This window comes from Bos grunniens, chromosome 21, assembly GCF_055505025.1.
Source record: "Bos grunniens cultivar Pamir isolate PY7600 chromosome 21, Bosgru_T2T1.0, whole genome shotgun sequence".
Taxonomy (NCBI): domain Eukaryota; kingdom Metazoa; phylum Chordata; class Mammalia; order Artiodactyla; family Bovidae; genus Bos; species Bos grunniens.
The window spans coordinates 50,292,243-50,309,452 of NC_141185.1; the positions used below are offsets into that span (position 1 = coordinate 50,292,243).

At 49.9% G+C, this 17,210-nt stretch overlaps 1 pseudogene; it reads left to right on the forward strand.

The window, feature by feature from the left end:
- Nucleotides 1-494: 494 nt before the first annotated feature.
- Nucleotides 495-17,176, forward strand: LOC147349684 (myeloid-associated differentiation marker-like; annotated as a pseudogene).
- The last annotated feature ends 34 nt before the right edge of the window (nt 17,177-17,210 follow it).

Below are 17,210 nucleotides of genomic sequence, written 5' to 3' on the forward strand. Positions count from 1 at the left end.
TTTTTCAGCTTCAGACTGGTGACATGGTGTACCTACTCCGTATGACATAACAACACCCCCCTGGAGTCTGAAAGCACCTTGTAAACAAACATACTAGTATATTCTCAACTGAACTTTTGATGAACTTTTTTTTTTTTCCCTTAATCTCAGCTAATCAACTGAACTTTTGAACATTCACACTAAGTAAAAAGTCTGTTCAGGTCAAATTTTGTTACCAAATAATTTTTTTTAATTTTGCTTTCAATTTTGAAGGACTTGAAGGGTTAGCATTGCAGATAACAACTGTCCTACTCTGTGCCTCTGTAAATAATGACACACAGTCAAAGCAATCCCAAAATATTCATAGTTTGAGGCCAGATTCAACCCAGCTATGAGTTTTGGGATAAGACAGGTCTCCTGACAAGGCCAAGGGTGGTGGGTGGAGACAACCATTCTGGAGCAGCTGTGTTGTTACCTGACCGTCTGAGTCACTGATTCTAACTCCACAGATCCTGAGCCTCAGCCATCATAGGGCCCTGAGCCTTTTCCAGGCATGTGACTTATTCCCCCTCCAGAGCTGGATCTTTCTTTGGTGGGTTTTCAGTGACCACTGCTATAGCAGTGGCTGTGATCTGCCTGACCATCACAGCGCCATGTCCACCAGGTGGACATCCCCAGACCTGGACGGCTGGGCCCAGGCGTGCTGCCTCCCCAGCCTGCCACAGCTCTCTCCACCTGTGTGGTCTTCTTACTGGTGGTCAACATGGGCGTTGAGAACAGGGACATAGGTAACTGGTCCATGTTCAGTTGGTGCTTCTCTTTCACTGTGACCCTCATCATCCCCATCGTAGAGCTATGTAGGCTCCCATCCAGCTTTCCTTTCTTCTGGTACAATCTCCCTGTCACCTATGCCTGCTATGCCTCCCGCATCTGCCTCTCAGCCTCCATCATCTACTCCATTTCACTCATCCAGTTCCTGCCTGTGGTCCTTACTGGGACCAGACCATCACCACCACTGCATTCTCCAGCTTCGTGTATGTGTTTTATGTCATGGATGTGGCCTTCATGTAGAACAGCTGCAAGCTGGATGATATCACCTGCTGTGTGCACACCATGCCAGGCCTGCTGAAGGTGCTGGAGACCTTCGTGGCCTGTGTCATCTTCATCTTCATTAGCAACACCTCCCTGGACCTGCACCAGCTGGCCCTGGAGTGGTGTGTGGCCGTGTACTCCATCTGCTTCATCCTGGGAGCCATGGCCCTCCTGCTGAAGCTGGCTGAATGGGAATACCCGTTGCCCATCCTGTACCTCATTTTCCAGCTTGTTGTACTCACTCTGTTTTACATTCTCCTCTACTTTAGTGCTCTGATCCTCTGGCAGCTTTACCAGTTGGATGAGGAATTCGGGGGCTAGCCCCAGCAGTCCAGGGTTGTGAACTGCAGCAATGAGCTCACCTACACCATTTGCAGCTTGGACCGGGGACTGGCTGTGGCCATCCTGACATTCATCAACCTGTTGGTTTATGTGGCCGAACTGGTGTACTGGGCCCATCAGGTTTCTGTAGAGTCTGAGGATGTCCCCAGTGCTCCAGATTCTGTTTGGTCCCATCTGGTGTCTTTACAGAGATCTGTGGTCTCCTGATGTCCTCTTCCTGGCTCCCTCTCACCCTCTTCACATCCTTCCCCATTCATCTCACTCTCTTTTCTGTTTCCTTCCCTCTTTCTGCTCTGTCTTCTTCCTGTTTGTATGGTTGCCAGTATCCTGTTTTGCATCTTTCTCTTGCTGCTCTCATCTTTTCTACATTTTCTGCTTTTTTCTTTTTTTTCTGATCATCATTGGATTTCTCATCTCCTATGTCCCGGTCACCTCTCCCCATCTTCCTTCTTCCTATCCATCAGGACCTGAGACTCCTTCCTTCTCTGCCCACCACCCCCTCCCACCTCTTAAAGTGCTGACTCCACAGCACATAGCCCTCTGTGCAGCTGTTCATACCCTGGGCCTCTGGAGGGACCTCATTGCCAAAACATGCCTATTCCCTGATATATGTGTGATGAGTTTGGGGGTGGGGCGGGTAGCTAAGCATTGGGCCCTCTTTTTCCCGGGGGAGGGAGTATACACTGTGCCTCCCCATTAAGTTAAAAAAAAATCTCTGGAGGTCAGTAATTTCCAGTGGGTGGAAGTCTTGAAGCAGAGACCCTGATCCCTAGGCTGGTGTTCAACCCTGCCTGACGTTGGCTCCAAAAATTTTCCAGGCTTACTTAAAATCCACTGCCTGCAGAGGCTATCTTAAAGGAAGCAAAGGTTGAATGCCTCCCCATCTCAGCTACTCTTGGGGAATCAAAGTAGGAGCTGGTAAAGAATCCTAGAGTCTTGAAGACACCTGTCTGTAGTGTTGATGGGGGGCAGTGGTGTGGCCCTCCTGCCTCAGTGATCTAAATAGCAGGTCCTGTCTCTGCAGGGAGAAGATCATGGCCATTGCAGCCTTAAAGGTGATGTTAGCCTGCCTAGGATTTTTTTCTTTTCTTTTCCTGGTCATGAGGACAAAATTGACTGAATGGACCTGTTCTTAAAGATGAAATTTCTTTTCTATTTTTCTGGGGAAGGTGGGTTGACTGGCGATTTCAGCTGCTGTAGTCAAACAAATTGCAGTACTTGAGTGTGTGGTGCACACACACATGTGTTTCTGCATGTCAGTGGCTTTTTGCCACTGCTTTCTGCTTCTCTGAGAATCAGGCATAAAGTGATCTGTATAAATGTAGAAAAAAATATGTATGGTTTCTTTTAACTACCTAGAGTTTCTGATCCCCATCAGTCCTTGCTGTCAACCATAGAGAGAAATCTTGTCCTTTCTTCCACATCCACAATGTTCTTTTTTAAAAACCTCAATATAAAGATAAAATGAAAACAAAACCATCAAAGTCCACAGGTCCTAACTGCCTAAATTTGACTAGAAGTCAGAAGCCGCCTAGGTCTTAAAGGGGCCCTGCCAGCCCCTAGATGCCTCTCTCTAAAGGTGCGTGCATACGACTGTGTGTGCTTGTCCATGTCAATGGGCAGGCATGCATTAAGACCAGCAGCCCTTTAAATAACTGGTGGCTGTGAAGTCACCCCAAGCCTTCTTCCTCTCTTACTCTAAGATACAAAGCCTCAGAGCCCAGCATCCTTTATGTCACCAGGGCCAGAGGAGCCAGGCAAGCAGAGCTGTGGGGGAGGCGCAGGGGAAGGACTGCCCTCCCCTCCCAAGTCCCCCACCCCACCCTGGCCGCTGCCACTCACTCCTGTACTGCGAGGAAGCCATTTGATCTTCACCCAGTGGCAGGTGGGGTGAATGGGAAGGGCTCCCAGTAGGTGATCCCCATCGTGGGGAAATCTTAAGAAGGACTAAAAAAGTTCATATTATAAAACAAGGCAAGAAAAATTTCAACATAAAATTTCCTCTGCCCATTTGAGCCTCCTCCCTCCCAGTGAGCATTATGCATCTGCAGTATGTGTTAACCAACCTCTCTGGGGGCAGAAATACCCGCTCAACCATAAAGATGAACTTTCCTTCTTTTGGCCCCAGGCATATAACTCCTCAGAAGATTAACACAATTTATGATCTTTTAATGTCATAGATGTATTATTTGTATTCTGCCTATTTTACAAGATTATTGCTTCTTGCACTAACAAATGTGTGATTGAGCTTCTGGTAAAAAATAATGTTGACCTGAAATGATTGACCTGATTGTATACTCGCTAAGATCCATGATAGTAATAGTGTGACTCTAGATATGGGAAGAAGCAATAGGAAGGAACCATTTCCTGGAGCTGACAGTCTAGTAAGACAGGTGGTCCAGAGGATTAAGGCTACTGTTACCAAGACTGGATGAGTAATAGCACCTTAAGTGACCAGGAATAGACATTCCTAGTGACCTGTGACAAAATGGCCACAAAATGCCTCCCAAACTCTGGTTAAAATTAAGACCAAAAAGGAGAAGACTGTGAAATAAAAAATGTGGCCCACCACCCCGTTCTACAAGAATCGAGTAATTAGCCACCACAGTCACTGACCTACAATCTACCCTGGAAGGAATTTAGCTCGAACATCAGGATGAAACACTGTGATCTATAAAACTGGACCTCAGATAGCAAGAGTTTTTCAAGAGAAATTTTTATGATCCCAGTTTCTTGCATCTTCCCATACCTAGAAAAGCACTAAAACTGTTAAGTAGGGGAGCTATTCCTCATGAAGAGCGGAAACATTCCACCAAAACTACGTGCTTGGTTGCGTGTGCCCCTTCCCTGAAGTCACATACATGCTGGCCTCTCCCCTTACCTCTTCAGAACAGTTTCATAGCTTCTAGAAAGATTGTTGTTCAGGTCATATTCCTCATTGTTGTTGTTTACTTGCTCAGTCATGTCCAACTTATACAACCCCATGAACTGTGGCCCGCCAAGTTCCTCTGTTCATGGGATTTTCCGGGCAAGAATACTGGAGTGGGTTGCCATTTCCTTCTCTAGGGGATCTTCCCGACCCCGGGATTGAACCTGCACCCTCCGCATGGGCAGGTGGATTCTTTACGGCTGAACTCAAATAAAAATTCTACTTCTTTCTTAGATAGACTAATGATTCATTTTTCATCAAGGAAAGGAAGCATGCATAAACCTCCCCAGACTTCCTTGATGGCTTAGTGGAATCCCAGAGTAAGAGAGAGGCAGATCTGGGGTCCACGTCTGGGTTCACAGCCACATTGGTCCTGCCTCCAGTCCAGTGGCCCCACCGCTGTGGGCTGGTTCCCTTAGGGATGAACCATGAGGAGTATGGAGAGCAGAATCCAAGAAATCTTGTTTTTAGTTCTAGTTCCACCACCATATAACAGATGAGTCTTGTCCCTGATCTGAGTCTCAGTTTCCCATTGATAAAATAAGCAGATTGGGCTAAAATCATGGTTTCTGGTGAGGTGAGGTGATGGGAGTTGAAAATAGGGTATTGGCCTCACCCACCACTTTTTCTAACTAGAGCAGCCTGGTGAGAATCAAGATCCTACTCAAGATCTCAATTGAAAATAAGGTTGGAAAGATTGGAAACAACTCATATGGTCATGTTTATGATGCTGGTTAATAAACCAAGGTGTAGACAGAAGAGGGAATACTATACAACTGGGAAAAATGATGATGCTTTCAAAATAATGATAAAGAAAAATGTTCAATATACCCTAAGTAAAAATAGTAAGATAAAGAACAACATATTATATCCTTTTTTAATGTAAAGAGAGTGGGAGAAATAGAAAATAAATCTGCATGTACTTGCTCTGTATCATGGAGCACGGGAAGGGCTCCCATGAGCGCAATGGAGCAGCCACTACCTGGCACTGATGAGAGAGGGCAGCTGAGGGGAGAGGGCACGGAGCCACATGTGGATGGGAGGTTTCTCAATATGTGGCTTTTTAGAGCAATTTGATTTTGAAACATGTAAGTAAATTACCTTTAAGAAAACAATATTTCAGTTTGAGAAATAGACCAAGTGGAGAAGGAAGGTCAGAAGAGGGATGGTTGGCAAACGGTCTGCATGTTCCCTGCAGCCTTGATGGACAGGCTGGGGAAGGAGCTGAGCGATGCCTGCATGGGCCTGTCTCCAAAGGCAGAGGGGAGGGAGGTGCCTTGGGTCCAGGGGTCTGGAGAGGGGGAGCTGTGGCCCTGAAGCCCACCTGTTGGATCCCCAGGGCCTCCCCCGGCCCTTTAGCAGAAACAGTTGATGGAGAAGCCCTCTGGTGCCCAAGCCTCAGGCCCTTCTCTTGCTCTCTGCTGCCTGGCCTGGGCTCCCTGTCTCCCAGGACAGCGGCCCTACGCTGGCTCCTCTGGCCTCCTCCATGCAGGGTGTTTCCAGATGATGCTCCCCCAGACTGTGTTCTGAGATACATCCAGAACAGACCTTGGGGCACAGATGTTCCCATTCTCTGGCTTTTCTTGGAAAATCGTGGCAATGACTTCCTCAATCCAACTTTGAGTGGAGAGAAGAGGAACCCTTCTCTCCTGCAGCCTCAGGCACCTGCCTGTCCACCCTTGTGGGGGCAGCAGTGATGGCTGCCAATCCATGCAGCCCTTGTCTGTGAGGCTGGCTCCTCTCAAAGGTCCCTGTGGAGAGGCTGGTGGGTGGAAAGAGAATAGTTATGCTCCATTAGCCCCTGCCTTGGAGAAGGAAATGGCAACCCACTCCAATATTCTTGCCTGGAGAATCCCATGGACAGAGGAGCCTGGTAGGCTACAGTCCATGGGGTTGCAAATAATCAGACACGACTGAGCACACACACACACACACACACAGCCCCTGCCTAGGATCTCAACATTCTCTGGTGTTTTCTGACTGGCTTTCCAACAGGAAGTGGTCTGGCTGTTGCAGGACCTCTAGGTGGAGCACTGCGGTCAGAGCAAGACACCAGGAGCCAGGAGATGATTTCCTGGATTCAAGAGAACAGGGAAGGGGCTCTGCATTTCCTGAGATTCTATTACCTGCTGAGTTTTGCAGAGAGATAGACCTGTATTCAAATCCAGGCTCTGTCAGGGAGTAACTGTGTGACTTTGTTTAAATTACAGTCTCATCATCTATAAAATGGGGATGACAAGAATAATCTCCCTGAAGATAAAATGAAACAGAGGTAATAAGTCAGTTGAGGTAGACAAGTCTTACCAAAAGACTTAGAGGTAATAAGTCTTACCAAAAAGACAGCTGTTACAAAAAAAATATTGGCTACTCTCTTCCTCTGGGTATAAGTTGCAAGGTGAATGCCAAGGAGAATTTAAGATCCTAAACCCACATGACTGGATTCAAATCCAGCTCTGCCACCTAAACCCCTGTGATCTTGGCCAGTTGACCTCTCTGTGCCTGGAAAATGGAGACACTGAGTGCACAGTTCAGGGGCTGCTGGGAGGAGCAAATGAATCGGAGCAGAACTCAACCTGCAGTGAGCACGACACATACGACCTCTTGTAACTGTTGTGTCCACAGCAGCCCTGCTGTGGCCCAAGTCCTCAGGGCCCCTTTCTCAGCCGACAGAACCTGTGAGCTGTCACCTGAGGTCTCTTCTGAAGCCAGGCTGGGAGCGTGAGGATTTGCTTCAGTTGGTCTTTTCTGGGTCTGCTTCTGACCAGGGGTGAAGATGTGAGGAGGAGGAGCTCAGTTCAAGCCTAGCCCCTCACCCCCACTCCAACCAGCATCTCTTTCCATAAATCCCTCCAGTGCTTTGCCTGGAAGGAGAGTAAGTTTTATCATGTAACACATTTCCTCCAAAGCACCCATCTGGGCCACCAGGCTGCTCATGGTGTGGGGGGTCCCTCAGGCCTCCTCCCCTCCCTACATTGACCCTGACAAGCCTTAGGGCCAATGACACCCTCTCAGCACTACTGTCAAGGGAAGTCACTTCCCTGGTCCCAGCTGCAGCCCCCCCGCCCTCTGGGCTCTTGGCTGCCCACTGCTGCCCGTAGCACGCCATCCCTCAGGTCACCTGGTGACTGCAGTGGTCCGTGTCCATGCTGAGCCGGGGCCAGCTGCCCATCAGCCCAGACCACTGCCCCCAGTAATACTCTTATTGTTAGTGTGGGACCACTCCTTATTCAAATTTCTAAAAATAAAGGGAGTGTGGTTCTTTCTGATGTTTCAGGGAGAAGGAGGCACTTCCAGAATATTCTGTTCCTAGAGCCTGCAGAGGCTATCAGGGGGCCAGTCCCTCCATCATCTCTCTTACACTCTGCCTCCTCTCCCACAGGACCCAGTTTCTCCCCCATCACCCAGAGGAGGAGTATCAACCATAACTTGCTGAAATATAGGCACTTGAAGACACCGTTTTCTGTATCTTCAAGCAAATAGGGCAGCGCAGGAACCAGTTCATTCATAACTTTTGTACTGAAATATGCCTGACATGTTATGGGTGTATTATTAGCATTATGGTCCTGTTACAAAATGGAAGGGAAAATTCTGCATTCACTTTCAAGGAAAATAAGAGGTTTCCAAGATAAACCCTGGAATACAGATCCACTGAGTAGGGATATCATGTCCTTTGTTCATTGTTGTAGTCCCCATGCTGAGGCCCTGGCAAATGACAGATACCTGCTGACTGTATACAGCATAAGACTGAAGCCTCAGGCTTCAGCTTGGATCTCCTGACCAGGATCCATTCCATTTCTTCTGCCTTTAGGGGAAATGTTTGAGAATCACTGATTTGCGTGTTATCTCATTTTAATCTTCCCAACTGCCCTGTGGCCTTGTGTGACAGACACCTCCCTGCACAGATTCGTTGAACCTGAACTCCCCACTATATTTGAGGATGTCCTCCTTCTGTGAGTCTCAGTGAGAGATTGGGCCTCACCCTCAGTAAGAAACTTAAAAGGCCAGATAAATATTTGAACTGCCCCACAACTGGGCACACCTAAGGAGCAGGTGACACACAGATACCAGGACAGATCAGAATCCCTTCTGCGGGGCCTGCAGTAGCATTCAGCGTGGCTTCCAATGGCCAAGGTGCCTGGACCAGCTGCCCTTGGCTGCCCAGCTCCCACCTTCTTGGTCTCTGCCTGATCTCAGGCTGGTCCCTTCCCAGTGATTCTCCAAGTTATCCAGCGTCCTTCTAGTACAGCTCTTCTCTGCTTAGGATTCCAGAAATGTTCTCTTCATGGTGTAATCAAAAGCCTTCATGTCTAAAAGCAGGTGCTATTAACTGCACTTTCTGGATGAGGAAACTGAGGCTTAGAGTAGCATAGACTGAGCCCAGGATGACTGTGTGCCAGGGTGAGCTTTGGTCTCAGTTCAGGGTTGAGGAGCACATAGACATGTGCAGGGAAAGGCCCTGAGGTGACCAAGAGGAACTGGAAGAAGTTCTCAGTGGCTGGAGGGAGGGAGGTGATGAGGCTGGAGAAGAAGAAAGGGGTGTGAGTTTATAGGGCTTTGGAGGTGATACTTTAAAGTTTGTGCTTCATCCCAAGGCAGCAAAGAGAAGCCTTCAAAGTTATCTCAGTTTGAGTTCAGCACAAGCAGACATTGAGGGAAAGAATGGAAATAGAGGAAGCAGCTAGAAGCTAATGGCAGGAGTGCAGGTGAGGGGATGGAAGGATCACAGGTGCGACTTTGTTCAAGGCTGCCTTTCACCAGGCCCACTCTGCCCCTGGCCCCTCACATCATCATCTCTGACCCTCACACTAACTTGGGAGAGTTGATTATTATCCCCAGTCTACACATCAGGAACTCAGCAGGGCTAGAGCTCAGGACCTCCCAGCCTGGGAACCACTGAGCAGGGCCTGTCAGGTCCAGTCTCTGCCCACCAGGTCCTCCCTACCTGAGGCTGCACCTAGGGCAAGGCTCCTGGGGCTTCCAAACAGCAGGGGAGCCCCAGCCATGGTGACTGTCTTCCAGCCTTTCCTTCCCTTAGAGGGTAGATGCTAGTCACATAGAAAGAGTTCTTATTACAAATCCACCCCTCTTTTCTATAGACTCCAGTGAGTCCCGGTGCAGTTAGACTGAACCACCAGGAATGCCAGCTCCTCCTCAGCCTGAGCTCCTCCTGAAGGAGGGTCCTGGGTGGGGGTCCGTCAAGTGGAAAAACTCCAGCCTCCACTGAGGACCCCAGGGGTGAAGAGCTGGGATTGGCTGGCAGGGCGGTGTCTGCACCTCTGTCCCTCTACCTCAGCCCTAATCCCTGGGGATAGGAGGACATCAAGAGGTGAAGATGCTCAGTTTTGAGTGAGGGACCAGCTCAGGGCCCTAAACAGGATCCCAACAAGCGTCCCTGGGGCTCCAGCACCTGGGAACAGAGGGCAATGGTTTTTCACAGACACCAGCATCTGGGCTGATTGGCACCTGCCAAGTGTAACTGACCCTGCACTGAGCCAGAAGCAGAAAGCAGGGTTAGAGATTTGAAAGCTCTTCCTCTGGGAATCCTAGTTCCTCTCCTTCCAAGAAAGCCTGAAACCCTGGAAGGAACCTGGGCTGAGAGGCAGGAATCCTGGGGTCGCCTTTCACAGCAGGCTGCAACACTGCCCCAGGCCTCTCCCAACCTCAGCTCATTGGCTGAGAGAGGGCATCTAGAGGTCCCTGGAGCCGCCCCCTAAACAAGTTGGAGATCCAGCCCCTCATGCCTCCTGCCAGAGTGTCCCTCAGGCTAGTTCTCCATGCAAGTCAGCCTGGGGGAGAGATGGTCCAAGGACTCCACCTGGTGGCCGCTCCACAACCAGACACACAGCCGCCTCCAGCAGAGACCTCTGAGAAGTCAAGCTGCACCTCCCTGCCCTCTCATACTGGTTCCCAGGTGTCATAGCTGGGAATGGGAAAACTGCCATTATAAAGCTGTCTGAATGAAAAGCACTGGCATTGCTGTCAGATGGGCCTGGCTTTGTAATCCTTGGATTTTTAACCTTACCTGGAGCCCCTCATCCCTGCAGTGGGCTATTTGGGACACGTCGTACAGGGCTGTGTCCTCTCTCTGCATGAACAGGCAGCCCAGGGGGATGGCAGGGGCAAGGCCGGACCAGTGACAGGAGTCGCCCTGGAGGTGCTCAGCTCTTAGACCAGGGGTTCATCCGTGGCTGCACATCACGGTTGCCTGATGTGGACAGTGCTTCTCAAAGTGTGGTCCTCGGACCAGCAGCAGAACATCAACAGGAAGTTACTGGGAATGCAGATTCCTGGGTTCCATCCCAGACCTGCTGAGTCAGAAACTCTGGGATGGGGCCCAGCAGCCCCCCAGGTGATGCTGATCCTGGTCCAGTATGAGAACGCAGTGCTCAGGTACCAGAGTTCTGAGAAAGCTCCACAGGGCATTCCAGGGTGTTAGGCATCGGAAACATATGTGAAGATCAACAGAGGCCACCGCACCCCCACTCGTCTGCCTCACTCCCCACCCCCAGGGATTCTGGCTCCTTGGAGCTGAAGAAGGACCTAGGCGCAGATCTAAATAGCAACATGCAGCTGATCCTAATGTGGGTCACTGCTCTGGTATGGACACTTCCTTACATATACTATGCACGCTCTTCCTTTAGAGGCCAGGCTCTGCAGCACAGGACAGCTGCTCTCTGCTAGGTCAGTGGACTGTGCAGAGAATAATCACCAGATATTGACGTTTAGTGGTAGCTTGAGCTATGACATGCATGGTGCTCAATGGTTTGCATGTAACATCTCAGAACAGCCCAGTGAATTGTTAGAATTCTCTGCTTTACAGACAGAAAAACTGAAGCACAGAGAGGTTAAGTAACTCACCTTTGTCGCACAGCTACTAAAGGACAGAATCAGAATTCCAACCTAGTTCTCTCAGACTCCAGAGTCCACCACCTCTGCTTCCTCATTTTACAAACAAGAGCAGGAATGAGGTGCTGAAGGTCACCAGCGGGGGCACCCATCCCTTCTGCTGTACCTTTGCCTGGAAGCTCCCCAGTGCTGGGGCAGCAACTTCAAGATGTGACAAATGGCACTCGGAGCTGGGTGTCACCCTCAGGAAATTATGCCTCCCTCCTGGGCATAGATGGAGTTGGAAAAGGAAAGTGAGGTGGAGTATTAATTAAGTCACAAGGATTTCATCCTGGAATCACAGGATTCATGATGTTAAGAAATTTGACACTTGCCCCTGTCCCAGTTCAAGTGTTCCTTGCCCTCTCAATGCTGGGTGGTGTCCACTGACACCCAGAGAGAAGAAAGAAAAAGAGGAGGATCTTAAGGAGTAGAGAAAATATAGGTCCATTTTACCACTAAAAATGCATTTTACAAAAGCAATAAAGATTTTTTCCTGAAGAGATGAAGGGCTTGGGGAGGGGTTGATACCACTAGGAGGGCACCCCTCACTGCTCTCAATCCTCCTGGAGAAGCAGTAGAGCTCCATGGCTGCCCTGGCATCCTCCACCGAGTTGTGTCCCAGCACGCTGTCCTGCAGACAGACACAGGACAGAGAGGGGACTGGGACTGAATTCAGACGCCATGGAACTCGGGCCTTCCCTGCTCACTTCCTGAGTCCAGGGCTGCAGTGGGTCAGGGGTGAGTCTCCCAGGCCCCTGAGACCCTGGACTTGGCAGGTGTCTGGAGCAGGCCTTGTTTCACCCATGAGCCTGGGGCCCAGGCAGGCCCAGGCAAGGAATCCAGGTCCTGAGGCCAGGTGTGCCCTCCAGGGGCTCCCATCGGCTGGGTGGGGGCGGGGTGCTGCAGGCTTGGCCTCAGACCCAGGGGGGCTGGAGCAATTCCTACAGGAGCCCAGGGACCGGGGAACGGGGACAGAGATGTTTCTAGAGTGCTCCTTGCTCAGCATGTTGAGAACAGGGCTCTTCATTGAGGCCAGGAGCTGACACTCTGTCCTGGGTCCCTGGTGCCACAAGCCCTGCAGAGGGGCCCAAACTCAGGCCCATCTCCCTCCTCCTGAACATTCCTGCTCCCAGACAAGCTGTCCCCCATCCCTCAGACTGGGGTTGGGTTCTCATCTCCCTGGCCCCCATCTCCTGCCTCCTCCACTAAGACACACCCTTCACCCTCCACTCAGACCTGGTGTCCTGCTTGTTTCCTGCCCTCCATCCCTGCTCAGAACACCTGCTCTCCCTCTGTGGACACACCCCACTGATGTGCTGATGGTCAGGTCACAGGCCACCCTCCTTTCAATAAAGAGTTTCTCAAGGACGGACCGCACCTTGCTCACCCGGATCCTCAGTATTTGTCCAGCTGGGTATAGAGCAGGTGCTTCATAAACATCTGCTGACCCTGAGTCGACACAGCTTCTAGCATCCAGCCTGCTCTCTGAGCCTTTCTGCCCCAGTGAGTTCCCAGGTCCCAGCCCCCAGCACATGCCTGCCTCCACCTGGGGCTTTTGTGGGTCTGTTCTGCCTGCAAGTTTGAGCTCAGGGTCTCTCACTTTTGCAACCTCGTCATGGGGCCAATTTCCTGAGTGAAAATCCCAGAGGCTTCTCTGTAAGTGAATGTTAGTCCCCTGGTTACATCTCAACAGTGGTTTCCTACTGAGTCTTAAATGCTTCATGAGGTGCCCAATGCTGTGAATGTTTGTCCCTGCCAGACTCTGTATCTCTTTCTGTGAGTCTCTGTCTCTCCCTCTCATAAACGTTGCTCAGTCATCTCTGCCTCTGGGAGGATCTAGCTTCGTGCTCCTTATAAGAATCTAATGCCTGGTAGTCTGAGGTGGAGCTGAGGCAGTGATGCTAGCACTAGAGACTGGCTGCCACTGTCTCCCATAACCCCCAGATAGAGCTGTGTAGTTGCAGGAAAATAAGCTCAGGACTCCCACTGATTCTGCGTTATGGTGAGCTGTAAAATCATTTCATATTTCATTATATATCACTGTGTAATAGTAAGAGAAGCCAAGTGCACAATAAACGTAATGCACTTGAATCATCCCCAAACCATTCCCCATACCCCCTTCCAGGGAAAAATCGTCTTCCATGAAACAGGTCCCTGGTGCCAAAGAGTTTGGGGACCACTGCTCCAGAGGACTGGGTTGTCTGTTTGGAGACCTCTGGCATTTGTGCGGGAACTACAATGGGGAGTGCTGAGTATGAGCCCAGGACTGTGATCACCCACACCTGAGGGAAATGTGGAACAGGAGCCACCTGACTTACTCTTCCAAGGAGGCTTTCAACCCTGAGCCCTGACGTCCTGGGATGGGTTCTAGGAAGTCTACAAGAGCCCTGCAACTGAATGCAACATCTGAGGGTACGTGCATGTGTATTTCTAGGATAGTCATATTCTCAAGAACTAGAGGAACAATAGAATGGGAAAGACTAAAGATCTCTCCAAGAAAATTAGAGATACCAAGGGAACATTTCATGCAAAGATGAGCTCGATAAAGGACAGAAATGGTATGGACCTAACAGAAGCAGAAGATATTAAGAAGAGGTGGCAAGAATACACAGAAGAACTATACAAAAAGATCTTCATGACCCAGATAACCATGATGGGCACTCACCTTGAGCCAGACATCGTGGAATGCAAAGTCAAGTGGGCCTTAGGAAGCATTGCTGCTGCTGCTGCTAAGTCGCTTCAGTCTTGTCCGACTCTGTGTGACCCCATAGACGGCAGCCCACCAGGCTCGGCCGTCCCTGGGATTCTCCAGGAAAGAACACTGGAGTGGGTTGCCATTTCCTTCTCCAATGCATGAAAGTGAAAAGTCAAAGAGAAGTTGCTCAGTTGTGTCTGACTCTTAGCGACCTCATGGACTGCAGCCTACCAGGCCCCTCCGTCCATGGGATTTTGCAGGCAAGAGTACTGGAACGGGGTGCCATTGCCTTCTCCAGGAAGCATTACTATGAACAAAGCTAGTGGAGGTGATGAAATTCCAGCTGAGGTATTTCAAATCCTAAAAGATGATGCTGTAAAATTGCTGCACGCAGTGTGGCAGCAAATTTGGAAAATTTAGCAGTGGCCACAGGACTGGAAAAGAGCAGTTTTCATTCCAGTATCAAAGAAGGGCAATGCCAGAAAGTGTTCAAACTACAGTACCATTGTGCTCAATTCACATGCTAGCAAGGTTATGCTCAAAATCCTCCAGTCTAGGTTTCAGCAATACGTGAACCGAGAACTTCCAGATGTACAGCTGGTTTAGAAAAGGCAGAGGAATCAGAGATCAAATTGCCAACATCTGTTGGATCATAGAAAAAGCAAGGGAATTCTAAAAAAATCTACTTCTGCTTCACTGACTCGAGAAAGTCTTTGACTGTGTGGATCACTATAAACTGTGGAAAATTCTTAAAGAAATGGGAATATCAGACCACCTTATCTGTCTCCTGAGAAATTTGTTTACATATCAAGAAGCAAAAAAGCAGACATTGAACAACTGACTGGTTCAAAATAGGGAAAGGAGTACCGTCAAGGCTGTATATTGTCAGCCAGCTTATTTAACTTGTATGCAAAGTTGTTGTTGTTGTTCAGTCACTCAGTGGTATCCGACTCTTTGTGACCCCTTGGACTGCAGCACGCCAGGCTTCCCTGTCCTTCACTATCTGCCGGAGTTTGCTCAAAGTCATGTCTATTGAGTCATGATGCCAACCAACCATCTTATCCTCTGTTGCCCTCTTCTCCTCCTGCCCTCAATTCTTCCCAGAATCAGGGTCTTTTACAGTGAGTTGTCTCTTTGTATCAGGTGATCAAAGTATGGTAGCTTCAGCTTCAGCGTCAGTCCTTCCAATGAATATTCAGAGTTGATTTCCTTTGGATTGACTGGCTTGATCTCCTTGCTGTCCAAGGGAATCTCAAGAGTCTTCTCAACACCACAGTTTGAAAGCATCAATTCTTCAACACTCAACCTTCTTTATGGAACTCTCTCTTCAGTTCCTGGAGGTTGATGAGGACAAACTGGGGTACAGAAGGCACGACACCCCAGCCTTCCTCACCTCAGTGCCCGTCCCCAACCTCAGCAGTGCCCACTGGGAGGCCCACAGGCTCCAGGGCTCCACTGACAACTGGGGCTCAAGGAGCTTTGTGAGTCCAGGGAGGTTCTCAGGTTTGCTCTGTGTTTCTCTTTCCAGCCTCAGCTTGTCCCAGGGTTTATTATCAGCAAAGGCGATAAGGCCCCTGATGGCAGGAGGCTGGCTGGGGCTCAGGGTGCTGGCCCTTCAGCCCTGGGGACCTCTCAGCAAATAGTCCTTAGGAAACAGGGCAGGGGTCCCTGAGGAGGGGGCGGGCTGGGAGGGGCCTCACTCCCCCAAGACTGGACCCTGGAGGAGCCCCTGTGTGAGCAGGACTGCAGCCCTGGCTGGCGGGACTGTCTTGGGCAGGTGACCTGGGCAATTCCATGGTCTCCAGGGTCCCTACCACTCTGGCCAGGTGTCCTTGTCACAGCCCTGAAACCCCTTCAGGCCCCTGTTCTCCTGTGTCAGTTCCAGTCCAGGCCCCTCCTCCATGGGAACGTTGGCTCCATGCCTGCATCCCTTCTGGGTCAGAAGACCCCTACTGGGCTGCCTCAGGGCCCCTGGGACCCTGGGATCCCCCCAGTCATCTCCACTCTGCCCCCGGTCCCCCACCCCAGTCCTGGATGCATCCTCAGGGCTGGCCCCTCCCACAGGTCCTGCAGGGGCCTCCTCTCTCAGCTTCTGCCCTTAAAAGGATTAGATTTGCACGTGGATGGCTGCTTTGGAGCTTAAAAAGCTGGCATTTTAACATTTCGTTCCTTGGTTCCTCCATGATGCTCCACCTTGGAATCATGCTAGGTTGGGGTCCCCTGACCCAATGCAAAAGAGTCACATGTGAAAGCAAAATTGGGGAGGGGAGTCACAATAGTCCCTACTTCCCATTTCATCCTGTCCCCATGGCCTTGCTCTCACTCCATGGCTCCTCCCTGTTCACTTCTGAAGCTGCCCTCCTCCGGGTGGGGCTGTGTCCCCTCACATGGCAGCATCTTCTAGTGATGGCTGCAGGGAGGAGAGGCCAGGATTCATGTATTTTCAGGTTGCTGTGGAAGGAGGCTTTGGCCCTGAAGGTGTGTTCTAGGCTTTGGTCCTGGGCTCCACCTAAGGGGATTTCTGCCATGTGCACTGTAGAGCAAAGAGTTCATGCCCACGGCTTTGGTATATTTATCTGGGGTTCCAACTTCATGGTCATGCCATCTTAGGGAAGGACTTAATTCCCCTACCTTAGTTTTCTCATCTGTAAAATGGGGTTAGTCAAAAGGACACTCCATATTCCCTTTTCTGAAACACTTGGGGTCAGATATTCTCTAGAATTCAGAATTTTCAGCTCCATACAGGTGACATAGTACATCTACTCTACATGACATCACACCCCACTGGGGTCTCAAAGCACCTTGTAATCATACACATTAGTGTTTTGGCAGCTGAACTTTTGAACAGTCACATTGAGTAAAATAAAAAAAGATCATAATTTGTCTCATGTCTCTTTGGGTCAAATTTTGTTACCAAACAATTTTGAGAGACTTGAAGGGTTGGGATTAAAGATAAGGACTATCTGTCTCTGTGTCTCCATAGATAATGGCACATATAGAGACCCAGAGTGTTCGTGGTTTGAGGCTAGACCACACCCAGCTGTGAGGCTTTGGATAAGACAAGTCTCCTGACAAGGCCAAGGGTGATGGGTGGGGGGAGTCATTCTGGAGCAGCTGTGCTGTTACCTGATTGTCTGAGGCCATTGGTTCCATCTCCACAGATGCTGAGCCTCAGCCGTCACAGAGCCCGGAGCTGTTTGTCGGCGTCTGATCCTCTGGATCTGGATCTTTCTTTGGTGCATCCTCAGTGAAGACCACTGCCAGACCAGTGACTGTGACTTGCCA